The sequence below is a fragment of the Triturus cristatus genome, chromosome 2_1, assembly GCF_964204655.1.
Source record: "Triturus cristatus chromosome 2_1, aTriCri1.1, whole genome shotgun sequence".
NCBI classification, from domain to species: Eukaryota; Metazoa; Chordata; class Amphibia; order Caudata; family Salamandridae; genus Triturus; species Triturus cristatus.
Genome location: NC_140581.1, coordinates 182,743,251 through 182,757,984, shown reverse-complemented (window position 1 = coordinate 182,757,984; position 14,734 = coordinate 182,743,251). Strand labels below are relative to the sequence as shown.

Below are 14,734 nucleotides of genomic sequence, written 5' to 3'. Positions count from 1 at the left end.
CTGATCTCTCCCCCCTCGTGAGATTCCTATGGATGGCTAGGATCCCCCCTCCAGGGGAGCACGTGTTGCTATTTCCGATTGAGGATTGCCTTGTGGGTTTGTTTGTCTTTGTTGTTCTTTAAGTTTAAAATGGAACCGTATAGTGGGGTCTGGACAGTGTGGCTCGCAACGAAGTTACCTCCTTTGCATGCTCGGCCGCAGCACCATGTGTTTTATAAATGTATATTGTATGCTCCTCTCACTGCTAGCGGCCGGCCGGAAGGTTGTAGGCCCATATTTGTATATTTTTTAGTCTTGTAATAAACGGTTTAAAAAAAAAATAAAAAAAAAAAATAAATAAATAAAACTTGAGGCTGGAGAGAAAGATAAAAGGTGCAAGACAGTGCATGAATGGGATCAGCAGATATAAAAGAAGCAGAATCATTAGGAGAACTTAAGTATCAGGAAGAGGGAAAAGTAAGAGATGGTTGTAAGAGGTCAGGATCACCAATAGAAGGTAGGAGGCTGGGTAGGGAGGAAGGGGAGAAGTAGCCATTAGAGAGCAGGGGCATAATCAGTGAGAAAAGATTAGAGGCTGGGGAGGGATGAGAGATAAAGTGTGCAGCAGGGAGGAGAGAGAGGGTGAAAGAGAATCAGAATCAGTGAGAAAAATAAGAGGCATGGGAAGGATGAGGTGAAGTGTAGAGCATGGAAGAGGGGAATGGATGGAAGAGATTCAGAAACAGCGAGACAAGGTATAAGGCTGGAGTGAAAGATGAGAGGTGAAGGGTAGCACATGGATGGGAGCTGGTCAGCGACGCAGAACCAGCAGAGAACTAAAGTGGAGGGGGAGAGAGAGGGACCAGTGAGAGGTGGATGTAAGAGGGGCAGAATCAATGGGTACTCCAAGAGTCAGGCAGAGAGATGATGTGAAGTGTAAAGCATTGAGGAGAGTGTAAGAATACATTATTGTTTAAAGTTTACTTAAAACTATATACAATAATTACTTTACATAAGACCACAAAATACTGATAAAAAGCACCATTAAAATTTAACACATTTTAATAAATAATGAAAGACAAAGTTAAGTATTTTTTCTCCCAGAGCTTAACTGCCTGACTCAAGAGCTTTACATGGTTACCCACCACTCTTACAGAACCGCCTTTAAAGCACAATACAGCCTCTGGTATTGTTCTTATGTCCTCAGCATTAAACATTGACTTTAAATATGTTTTCCGCACGCCTAGTAGGAATAGACATTGGCACATTATATGTTCAATTGACTCTTCAGCTAACTTGCTTATCCAACATGACTTGTCAGTAAAACCCTTCAGTTTCCATGAACCATCAAAAGCCTTAAAAGGGAGGTAAAAAAAAAACAGAATCTCAACAATGCGTTTTTGTCCTGAGGCCACATATTAAAATCAGAGTAAGGTTGCCTTAAGCTAGAAAAGGTGTCTGTAATATATCTGCTATGCTTATATCTGGAGGCTGCATCTATATCACTACTCAAGGTTACCTTTTTCACTCCCTTTTTTAATACTAATTTACGCACTGCTCTTGGCATGGATGCTAATGCCACCATCGTTGGGAGCTTATATTCTTACAGTAGCTCTTACAATCTATTTTTTTTCCATTGTGGAGATAGGTGGATATAAAAGACAGAACCAGCTGGAAATTGGTTGAACCTGGGGGCATGGGAGGGAGGGATGGATGTAAGAGGGACAGAGTATACCTGGTAAGGTAAGGTAAGAGTCTGACAGAAAGATGAGAAAAAGGGTGGAGACTTGAGGTGGTAGGTGGATTTAAGAAAGACAGAATCAACAAGAAAATATCAGATGCTTTGGGAGGATGGAAGGTGAGAGGTGAATGGAAATGAAGCAGGACAAGGAAAGAAGTTATGACACTGGGGGAGAGATGAGAGTTGAAGGGGAGCATGTGGATAAGATTAACCCTGGGCGTAGTTCGCGTAGTCGCGCTTCGCGAAGCTTCGCGAAGATGTCATTGCACTACGTGACCTTCGCGAAGCTTCGCGAGCTTGCGTAGTTGCTTGTGGCAACCTGTTCGCGATGGCTTTTTCTTGTTCGCGAGCGCGGTAAGCATGTTCGGGGAACTGTTTGCATGCTCGGGGGATATATCTCGCGATCTTACCCATGCGGTCGCCAATGGGCGCGGCCATCTTGTTTTTCTATAGTCCCGCCCGCTCGCGATGCCTTATTGATGTGTGTGTTTATAAGAGACAGAATCCGCAAGGGAACATAAGCAGAGTGGAGAGAAGTAATGGGAGAGGTGGATGGAAGGAAAGAGAACCACCAAAAGATGTTAAGAGGTTGGGTGGAGGGAGACAGGAGAGTAGAAGTGGAAGTTAGATGCGCAGAAACAGCAAGAGAAAGTTGAAGCAAAAAGAAAGAGTCTGAAGGGAGGTAAAAATGCTCTAATGCTCTTCAGCCGGCTCAAAACTTATTAGTATCTTCAGACATCACCTTGTTGCCCCAAAATTCCAAATTTCTCACCCAAAAAAGTTATTCATTGACAATGTGGCGGTGGGCTTCATGAACCCCCATGCATTTACCACACATACCTTTACACTGCAGTCAGTACCCCAACTGTGATGTTACCATGTGTTCCTTTACCAAGCAAGTCAGTACAATGACTTGCCTTAGGGGGTTGCTAGTCTTTGGAATAGTATAAATTGCTATTCAAACTCTAGTCCAACAACGCATCCCCTAATGCAAGTCATTGTAACAACTTGCGCGGTGAAGGAATTTGTGGTAACATTGCAGTCGGGGTAGTGACTGCGGTGTAAAGGCACATTGTGGTATTGACTGTGATGTAAAGGATGCATCCCACTAATGTTCATGGAGTTAGAGCAGCCTAAATATTACTAAACATTAGTGCCACATTTGACACTGTGCCACATTTGACAGTTTCCCAACCGAAGCTTATAAGTCAACTAGTTCAACCTGAAATTTCAGGTATCCCTGGTGTGGCTAACCGCTATCCTATTTGGGTAATCTGAATCAATCCACTCATCACCGGCTTCTGTTATGCACTAAACCTCGGGCTTGTGGAATTTATTGGGTCTCCTCTGTTTAAATCTTTATCATTCCCAATTAGCCTTACTCATACAGTCCTTTGGTTTCTTGTTGATATCTTGTGCATATTGATACCCAAACATTCCTTTTTTTTAATATATATATTTTTATTTTATCACCAGCATTTGAGTACATACAAATTTCAGGAGAATAGAGAAGAAAATAAACAGCAACCTTAGGGTTAAACATATGACATAAAAGACTGCAAATTAAACCGGTAATAGATTGACAAATTCATTGTTATAGGAGACAATTACGAATAACCTGAGAGACTGAGCATCTATCTTTCCAATATTCCGATAGAGTACCGGTAGTGTACTATACATTTTGGGCCAGATGAACGACCAAGAAAATAGCGTCTCGCAAATTGAAAGTTTTTTGCGACTCGCAATGTGCGAGGCGATATTTCCTATGTACAACAGTGTATTTCACACTGTTTGCGATTCCCAATGGGGTCCCAAATTGAGCGGCTCATGAATATTAATGAGCCTCTCGCAATTTGCGACCCCATTGGGAACGGCAGGCACTCCCAGGTATGCTGGCCTGCTGGGCTCAGCAGACCACCATGTCTGGGACTGCTTTTAAATAAAGCAGATATTTTAATGCAGCCCGTTTTCCTTAAAGGAAAATGGGATGCATTTAATATGAAAAAAAAAAGAAACGTTTTCGTTTCATTTTTTGAAGGGCAGGCAGTGGTCCCTAACCTGACCTTTTTGTAGTAGCTTGGCTCACTGTAATTCAAAAAGCAGCCCTGAGAGGCGTCACCTATCAGTAGCTTATATACGTCTTCTGTCCCATTAAGGTTCCTCTGCTCTTCCCTTTTCCCACCCAGCAGCACCCGCATGTATTGTAAAGTGGAGGCACAATAATACAATCTTAGATCGGGAGCCCCCCATCCTCCTTTCTCCCTTGCTAATGTAAAAAATGTTAGTGCCCTTCTAGTCTCACAATGTGACCAGATAAACCTATTGAGCATGTTTTCCATCCCTTTGAACCAGCACTACCCAAACTCGAGGGGTGTGGCTCTAAAGAGATATAATATCTTGGGAAGAAATAACATCTTAATTATGTTTCATCTACCTACAATCAAGAGATGAAGATTGTACCACCTGTCAAATTCATTTATCCCTTTCCTTATTACTGGGGCGATATTCACCTCCACTAATTGCTCAAGGTCAGATGTAATATTTATCCCTAAATATGTAGCCATATTTGTGACCCATGTATCCTCCAAGACGACCAAACTGTTAGCAACTATTTGAGTTTTCGGCTGGTTAAGCTTATACCCTGAAATTAACCCAAATGTTACAGCTTCTTTACTTATTGCAGTCTGGGGATCAGGTGTAACAACCACCAAGTCATCCGCATATGCAAATATTTTAGTCTCCAGCTTCCGAAATCTCATCAATTTGATTGTTTCATTCCCTTCAATCCTTCGGATCAGTGGGTCGATATATATAGCAAAGAGTAACGGGGAACAAGGACACCCCTGCTTGGTTCCCCTTGTAATCTGTATTGGTTCCGTGTAACCTCCATTTATTCTAACACGGGCCACTGGATTCTTATATAAACCCATGAATGCTTTGATGAATCCTTTTCCTACCCCATAACGTTCGAGGGTGCCCCACCAATAGTCCAAGGAGACCCTAGCAAACGCTTTCTCAGCGTCAAGAAGTATCAGTGCCATTGGGTCTCCTAAGACGGCTGCGGCGTCAAATAAATGTTATTACCCTGCACACATGCTTGGTAGTTCCTCTGCCGGGTATAAACCCGTGCTGTCGGGGATGAACCACTTTGCTAATGATTGAGCTTAGTCGTGTAGCAAATACTTTTGAGAAGATTTAGGAATCACTGTTCATAAGAGTGATAGGTCTGTATGAGCCAGGTTCCTGCAGAGGTTTACCTTTCTTTAAAAAAAACTGCTATTGCTGCCTGGGTCCAGGACTCAGGTATAGAGCTCCCCCCTTGCGCCTGCCTGAACTTTTTTATTGTGACCTGTTTTAATAAATGGTAAAAAGTTGTATAGAATTCCAGGTGGATCTGATCTGGTCCCACTGCCTTCCCCAATGGAAGATTCTTCAGTGCATTATATATTTCCTCTTCTGACAAGCTGCCTCCAAGGCTTTATATATCATTAGCGGTGAATTGCTCTATTTGGATATAATTCAAATACTCCCTGATCAAGTTTTGTAGCGGGTCGAGTTCCTCCTGATAAAGTTCACTATAATATTTATGAAATTCCTCCCATATATCCAGAGGTTCTTTGACCAGATTCCCTCCTTTATCGTGTATCTCGGCTATCTCCCCCATCACCTTCCTCTGCCTCGTCAGTACTGCCAACATATGCCCCGCTTGCTCACTAAGTTCATAGCACCCCTGGCGCCATGACAGATAGTTCTCGGCTACCTTGGTCATTGAGATTCCCCCGATTTCTACTTAAGTTACTGCTGTTTTTATGTATCCAGCTCTCTAGGGGCACCCCTTGCGCTATTGCCCTGGTCAATTCATCTTCCAAGTCTGCCAGTGCATTATATAACGTATCTGCTCGTTATTCATTTTTTCGCCGTTGGGCACTGTAGCTGAGCGTCTCCCCCCTGCCCTCGGATTTAAAATTTAAATGCACCCCTCGATCCAGGAATTCATGTGAGCAATGTAGTGTGGGTCTTTCAACAAACCTCTCTCAAATGTCCAAACTGACTCTTTTCTTTCAACCTCCTGAAATTAACCATTAATACTACTGGATTGTGATCTGATATCACACAGGGGTACTTTTCTATGGCGCTGTCTGAGGCTAAATGAGATGAAGTAAAAGAAATCACCGAATCTTGCTACCATTGTATGTGGCACAGAATAATATGTGCTCCCGGGATCAGACACTTTGGTCTTGGTCCAAATATCTACTAATTCGTTATCTTTGATCAGCGTGAACAAAGCCCTGAACACCTTCTTCTTATGACCTTTGTATTTGCCAGTGCTCCCCCCCACCACCTAAGGCCCAGGCCATTGATTTTTAAATCGCCACATAATATAGCTGGTGCTTGCTGTGAGCCTAATTCTGAGGTCACAGCCTCCAAGACCTCTGGATCATCACCCATAGAGCCATACACGTAACAGAGGGTAACAGCAACAGTCTGCCATCATCCACCTTCCAAGTTTATCTGCCTGACAATTCTTCCACCTCCTACGGGATAGAATAGCAACACCTCTAGTCCTAGCACCCTGTGTCGTGTTGGCCACCAGAGTATATCCAAGCTGCTCCATTAATTTACCCTTTGAGCCCTCAATGTGTGTCTCCTGTAAGCACATAATATCTGCTCTCAGCCTTTTCAGTTCTATTACAATTCTTTGCCTTTTATTTGGGTAATTAAGCCACACACATTTATTGATGCAATTCGGATGCTCAGCATCAGATATCTAGAAAATAAAATCCTGAGTTTGCATTAGCCAGAGATGTCCTAGTTTTCTCCTGTTTCACATCTGTACTCTTTACATTTATCTTGTTTCCCCAAAACCCTACCTGCACCTCATGAACCATTTTTCACACCTGTTTGACCCCCCTTTCCCCATTTCACCCCCCAGCCCACCCCCCTTTTTTTCCATCCCCACACTGCCCCCCCAAAATTGGGCAAATAGGTCAAAATATGACCCATGCGAAGTCACCTGTGGCGGGTGCCCAAGGTGCCCCAGTGCCCTATCCCCCAACCCCACAAGTTTATGAAAGCTAAACAACATGTCCACCTTGCCCCCTCCCCGGTGAAGAAAAAAAAAACAAAAAAAACAAAGGGAATAGAAGATAGAGAGTACGTGAAAGACTTTGGACATTTTCTGTCATTTTACCATCTGTTCTTTCACCCCCTTCCTCCTTTCATTGTTAGTTTGTTCAATGAACACCCACCCCTATCTTCCAATCTCTAAATGTAAACCGAGTATTTCGCCACACTTTGTCTTCCTGTTGCCACTGGTTCTCTTGACTCTTGACTCTTGTAATTCCATCAGGTAGGCTTGGGCCTTTATTTCTGTCGCCAACACCCTTACCTTCCCTCTGTGTACAACTTTGAGGCGTGCAGGACTCAGGAGATAGGCTTCGGCGCCAAGTGCCTGGAATGGAGAGATCAGTTGACGCAGCCTCCAAAGCATCTCCACTGTGGTATGGCAAAAATCTGTCCATGCAAAAATGTTTGAACATTTAAAGACAGTTTAGCATCCGGTCTTGCCCCATCTGAGATAGACTGCCGGAGGGGGAAGTTCCCTAAGAAAACTAGGATCGCCCTGGGTCGATCTGGCTGCCCTGACGTGGTATTCTTCTTCATATTCCGTGGGAAGGAGTGTTGGATCTCGGCACCCCAGCTCCAGTTTGAAAGTTCGAGGAAGGCACTCTCCAAAAGATCCACCATAAAGGTTCTTACATCACTGCATTTGCTATTTTACGCTATTCCAAGAAATCGGAGGTTATTTTGGCGTTGCTGATTCTCAAAATCTTCAAGTTTCCACATCATATCAGCTGTCTGCTTTACTTGTAGTTCCTTATATTCCTGCATTTTTCCTAATTTGCACTCAAAGGTCATGGTTCTTTCCACGACGTGCGTCACCCTTTCTTTCATCTCTGAGCACATTTTGCTCACCGTCCCGATAGATCCCTGTAATTTCTTTGTGGCCTGATGTGCCCTGTTATTCTCCTGGCGAGCTTCCCCCTACATTTGCTTGAGAGTGGCATAGATTAAATCCATGGAGGGGGAGTTGTTAGGGCTGGCTGTGGTGCGGGCGCTATTTTGGCTTGGTTTGTCCCGCCTTCATTATACACCTGGCTTGTGGCCGAGTAATCCCATTTTAGTCTGCGGGTAGTTTCACCATTGCTGTCCACTCGATGACTTTTCCCTTTAGATCTTATTCTGCACTCCGTTCCAGAGTCTTCCTCTGTAAGCCCAGGTGTAGAGGTCGAAAGCTCCAAGTCGTCTGTGAGGTAGAAGAATTCCCCCCCCCAAACAAACTGGTGAGCCCATTGTATTTTTTAGCCATGATTACCCCAGCTGCCCCTCAATCGCTGCAGCCCCTTTGTAAGAGGTAACTATGGGAGTATATTGCCTGTCATTGTTGTTGACCACCAGAGTTTCTAAAGTTAGCTCAGTATCTGTCACTATAGGTAAACTTGCTGGGGCAATGGTAATTGAAGATTTATCGTTACCTGGCTGGTTAAGCGGGCTGTCTCTCAGCAGCTTTCTTGCTGTTCGCTCTGTGCCTGCTCCTGCTCCTGCAAGTTGAGCTGCTGCCCCGTCTGTTTACCAAAAGCTGAGCCATGCCAATGCTCTCCAGCTGATCCTGCACAGCTGAGGCTGAGACAGCAGAGTCAGGGGAGTCGGTCCCAGCGTTCTCCTTCAAGGGACTCATCGCACAGAGGCGAAGGTTCTTCGACCGCCTCTGACGCCGCTCCCTGTGAGAAAATCTCCGAGGTGAGCGGTTATTTAACACCACGGTCCCCTGCAGTAGCTCGCCGACTGCCGTGACCATCTATCCCGTGTTTCTTACCGGGCTTCAGTTCGGCTTCCTCAGCTCTCCCAGTTGTGCCACAGCACCGGGGATCAGCCGCGCGTCAGCCCGCGGCAGTGGTTCCAGAATCTTTTGCCATGTCCTTTTGCACTCTGTTTAGTTTAGGAGAAATATCTCCGGCTCTCAGCAATCTCCCTCGTGCAGCAACCACTAATGCCACAGCATCTCTAAGGAAGGAGATATTCCAATGCTCCAGCCACCTTTCCACCACGTTGAAGTGCTGTGGCTCACCATTTATGTTCTGGCATTGTAGTTCTGCCTCATTGCTTTCTTATACATCATTACAGATCATTTCAACGGGGTTAGGGGCAGGGCACTGAAGCAGCTCTCTCCCGGTGGTCAGTCAGCCGCCATCTTGGCCCGATACCCAAACATTCCATTAATTTTCCTCAGTGGCAATCTGCCCAAGAATATGTTTGGTCTAGCATGGTAGCAGTTAATTTCTGAATGAAGACAAATCCAATACAACTTTATAGTGACAAATCAAGGTTTCTCATTTTTAAAGGATCTCATACCATATGGTGTTCTCTTTGTTGGCTGGTGTAGCTGGGTCAATTGCCCACATTTGCACAGTCAGCAACAAAATCATGGGTTCATTTTCAAGCATCTCTTATTTTCAGAACAGGTTAACCATGTTACTGCATCCACAAGTAAAACAAATCATCTCTTTTCTCCCCTCTCACTGCAGTAAGGCTGTTGTACAGTCTATTATATTCTCACCACCTTGGGTTTCCCATTTGTTTTGCATTCAGTACCCTTCAAATCATTCAGAACAGTGCAACGCTCCTCATCTGAGACTGCTGCATCGCCAGGGCATTTCTTCTCACCTGTCTGCTGGATTTTTTGTTTGAAACCCTCTAGCTGCAAAGCATTATCCATTCATCATTATGCACTTTATAAAAAGGTTCTCTCTTTGTACAACACTCCTTACGTTTATTCCAAAATCCTATACTCTGTGCCAACCAAACTCATTTGCCATCGGAACATTTAGAGGTCCCTGATTGAAGGCAGATTCTTCTCCTTTCTAGAAGTGCAAGACTGGAACTCTCTCCCTCTTGAACTATGGTGTAACTCAAATCTTTTGCAAAAACACATAAAACTGTCCTTTGTCCACATCAGTAAAATCTGCACCTCTCCTTTGGAACTCTCTTAGTACCAGGATTCCCATTTAGCATATCATTTTCATTTATCCCATTCAATAGAACTAATTTTAAATAATTTAATGTGTTTTTAGTTAATAGAGATGTAAAATATATGTACGCATTTTATAAGTATGATTAATTATATTTTTAAGCATTTTATTCCTATCCAAAATAGCTTCTTGCAAAGTGGCTTCAACAATGCCATATAATCTGTGATCTCTGAATAAATTGCACATTTTACAAAAAGCAGCAGCTTGTCTCTTAATAAGAATTCCAAAGTTCAAATCTGTATTACATGTATTGTTGAGCTACACTAGCTTCCCATTAGAAAGAGAGTAGCCTTCAAGGCACTGTATACTGCTCACAACATAGGTCCTGAGTACCTTAAGAGAAAATTCATATGGTACACACCTAGGGAAGCTCTTCGATCAGCCCCCTCGAGTACAGAGGAAACACCTAACATAAACAAAGCATTCTAGGGTGGCAGAAGCTTTACTCCTTACTTGCAAACTCTGAAACAAAATGCCTTTGCCCTATTTGTGTGTATCAATTTGCATTTCAAAGCCCAGTTCATTTTATCTGTTTTAGAAATCAACTTGAAACCTGGCTTTTTTCAACTATGTTGCCTAATTAGCTTTATTTCCTGTTACAGCTGCAGACGCAAGTGCCGAGGTGCAATTGGATATTGGCACGCTCTATTAACAATATTAATATAATTAATAGCAAATTGAAACTCCTTCCTATAATGTCACTTCCTATCAAGTTAGATCTTATACAAATTATAGGGGCCGCGCATCTTCCTATTCTGACCAGGGCTCCAAGAATCCTAGGACTGGCACTTCAGACAGGACAGGAGGACATATAAATTCCTTACAGTAACCCTTCCTTACAATATTTAACCCTCACAAATGTGAAGTAGACTGTCCAGTGCTTCCAAACAGTAACATATTCTCCCACTTATCTACAATTCTTGGATTTCCTGGATACAGACTTCCTTAATTAGGCCAAAGTCAGGACCCTTTCTCCTTATTGCCTCTGTCCTTTTTCAGCTTCTTCTGAAACTTCCCAGAAAATGATGTACCCTGAAATGTATGTGTAGGACAGTAGGATCTGCTTCTTATAGTTACCCCCACTTTTTGCTGATGTTTCACTGTTTTTCAACTTAGTCTGACTGGGATCCTGCTAATCAGGACCCCAGTCTATCTGCTTTCTCTCTAAATTGATTACCAGTACCTTAGGTACACTCCAAATTGGATTCTGGGGTATCCTTATAAGTCCCTAGTATATGGATTAATATATACCCAGGGCATAGATACCCCAGAGGCCTCTCAGGGGCTGCAGCATGTATTAAGACACCCCTGGGAGACCATTCAAAATGACACCACAGGTCTGCTACAGCAGCCTGTGTAAGGTGGTGCATGCACCACTTACTTAGATATATCACTGCACATATAAACCTATCAGTCACCCCTATGGCAGGCCTTATCAATCCTGAAGGCAGGGTACTGGGTTTTATGTGAGAGCGTGCCCATGCATGAGCAGAGCCCCTCTGCAGCCTTCAGAACCTCTATTCCGGGGTTTTTTGTGATGCAGCCATACCATATACTCTTAAGTGCATTATAACCTCGCGGTAAATGCTAACTTTAAGACGTCTGCATGGAAACATGTTGTGTTTGGTGTCAAACACCTTGGAATCATACCTCCACACCAGTAACTGGTGTGGAGGTATGATTCCACCCTACTAGAGGGAGAAATATGACAGCACCGGTACACCCGGTACCAGCTTTGCAAGCCCTGGCATCACAAAATGGATGCTGCCAGCTACAGACACAAGTCTGCCCTCATGCTGCTGGCCGAAACTCTGGCAAGGTATGGCTGGACAATAGGTATCCTGTCACAGGGAGGTGTGAACACCTCCCAGACAGGCTTTGTGTATTGGGGCTGGGTGGGTGCACTCTGAGAGTGCTTTGAAGTCTGCACTGGGGGCACATTTGGTGTCCCTGTGCATAGTCCAGCTCCAACCGGTTGCAGGGGCTACCAGCCCCTGCTCTGGCGCGAAACCTTTATGAAAAGGATTCCTTCAAGCTGCTTCTGATGCTTCACGAGCTAATACAGAGCCCCTGACAGCATAATAGGAGATATCAGACATAAATTCAATCTGAGGTTCCATATTTTCCAACAACTCGGAACGTTCTTGGCTTTCTTGATCATCTCTAAAAATTGCTTTGAAATCAGTTAGAAGGGACTGAGAAGTGTAAGCCCCAATATTTCAAGGTTTGTATATGTGCTGTACCTGCACACTTACATATATACATTGATTATTTAGTAGTAGATACAATTCTTTACTGAATATCCTTATAGGTCGAGATTTCGACATAGTGACGTACAACCGGTGAAGACCCATATCCTAGAGCTCTGCTTGTCTGACACTGATTATGGGGCTTTTACTGCGGAGTGGTGGAATGTGGACATGTGTTGTTGAAAATGATGTTATTGTATGTGTTACAAATAATGGTGAAGAAAATCAGTATTCAAGGAGGTAAAAAGAAGTAATCAATGTTGTGAAGCTGCTTATTTCACTTAAAGAGCAAATATCACTTTGGACTTATTCTACTTGATGATTCCTCAACTCCTTGTTTGAACACAACAGGTTCCTTGACTGACACAGGTTCAGGCACCCTACCTGTGCTATCCTATGGGACCCATAACTTGTATTTGTATAAAGTTTGTCTTTACTCAAAACTATTCATTAGCACTCTGATTCCTGGACTATCCTGGCCAGCATGCAACAAAACCACCTGCATTTAAACAGAAAGGCACATGGCACAAACATGTCAGATTATAGTATAAAAGCATTTTTTTAAACTATTTCTGATTCTGCATAGTGAATACTAGAGATAGAAATATGTCCTCCAATACATATGTTAGTGTTCCAGCCTTCTTCCTTAAAAAAGGCAATCTTATTAATACTCATAGTAAAGGAGGACACTAACATACCCCTTAGATACAAATAGGAGAGGGGGTTTGTAACCTAATGGTTCAAAGGAAATGAATGGTTTATAACCACAAGATTTGGGGAAATGTACGCAGATGTAAAATCCTTGGAATGTCATTTCAACAAAGGAAGTGTTAATTCATCTTGTTAAGAAGGTAACTTCAATCAGCAGAAGAATGCGAGTAAGTATATAAGGTGATTCAGAATCTCTCACTCCTAGGTGGAACGTGGAATGCACTAGGCACAGTGCTCCACACTCCATGCTAGGGGAGAACTTAACTTAGAGAACTTAGAGAAGATTACCACACATATTCAACACAAAAGGCTGTTCCCTCTTCGGCATTATGGTTAACTTCACTTTGGCTGTTCCAATAAAATGAATCATATTATATTATCCGGAATAAACCTACATTAAAACTTAGATCAGTGTTTGGTTTAGTAAATATTTGAGGCATATTTACCTCTGAATTAAATGAAAGTTTTCTAATACTAACTTTCTCTCAAATATAATGTCCACAAGTACTTTGCTAGAGGTATTGCTTAAATGTCTTTTACATGTTACAGCATATGCGTGAGGAACAGTATGTTCAGGACATTGTAGTCTTCTGGGAATAAACACCACTAGGTGTTTGCCATTGGTTGTTAGACAGAACTAAATGCAGCTTTTGACACATTTGTAACAGTGTTTGCCATTGGTTGTTAGACAGAACTAAATGCAGCTTTTGACACATTTGTAACAGTGTTTGCCATTGGTTGTTAGACAGAACTAAATGCAGCTTTTGACACATTTGTAACAATTATTTTCAGGAAATGTTTGAGCGTAAGACCCCTCTCCTGAAGAGTGAGACAAAGGCAAGAAGGTAACTGTGAGTATACAAATATTCTATCGATAATCTATGTGTTTTATGTATCATTCATCTATAAATGCTATATTTATATTTGCTTCTCTACATATCCTTATCATGTTCCTGATGTTTGAAATACATGAAACACTGATAGTATTAATTCTGTGAAAAATGAAATTCGTGAGAGGCCTAAAAAATAATGAAAGAAAGACAATGAGGTAAAATGTAAGAACTGATGGAGTAGCCAGAAACATTCAATCTGCCAGGACAGAACGTCTTATCAAAAAGTTACTGTTTTCTCATCCTGGTCTATAAGTGTATTTCCGAATTGAAAAGCTCATTAAAGGAGTTAAGCACATTATGGACTTTTCAAACAGCATTACTGTCCTCAACTGAGTAATGAGTTATTTTCTCAAATGAAGGGATTGGAATTCAAGTTGTTGAGTCTTTTGTGTTTGTTTGTGTTATAATTACCACCTTGATTATCTTGAGGTTTTCATAGTTCTGCATGCATCCAGTGGCGTAACACAGGCCCCCGCATCCACCAGGGTGCGGGGGTGGGCCCGAGCTGCAGGGGGCCCCCTCTGCACAGTAGTCAGGACTGAGAGCACCGAATTCAATCCGGAGCGGGGCCCCGCCATGTACCATGCAGGGGGGGGCCCTCAACTTTCATTACGCCAGTGCATGCATCATTTAACAATGTTGCGACCAGGGTCACCTGGATTTTCTAACACAAACCTTTAGTTCCTCTCATTTCTTCATGCAAGTGGTATTTTGCCGCCATGCTTTGCTGCTGCTGGACCTGTATCCTGTGAACTCGAAAACGTCTCATTTTGCCACGGCAGATATTTGGCTCTCGTGCTTACTTTTGACTAGGATCATTATTTTAAGGAAGTCACAGCCAGTTATGTTTCCTTCTTTATCCAAGCCTCTTGTGACAGCGTTATTGTACCTGCTTTCTAGTTACAGATAAATAGATGGATGAAAACTGTTTTTGAAGTATATTCAGCTAAAAACTACCTACTGCTTTTTGCAACCAGTTATGCTGTATGACTCATTGCTGTAATGCCAGAATGCTCCCTACCTGCAGGGAAGGGTGCACATAACTTGTTTTGATGGGCAATCTTAGGCCCT

General features: G+C 42.9%; 1 protein-coding gene across 1 annotated transcript in view; it reads left to right on the top strand.

Moving 5' to 3' along the window:
• Positions 1 to 14,734, top strand: part of ZBTB7C (zinc finger and BTB domain containing 7C) — a 672,139-nt gene that overhangs the window by 204,021 nt on the left and 453,384 nt on the right. The window contains exon 2 of the mRNA XM_085629533.1: positions 13,563 to 13,621. The gene's annotated coding sequence lies outside the window, so the exon portion shown is untranslated. The remainder of the gene's footprint in view (positions 1 to 13,562; positions 13,622 to 14,734) is intronic.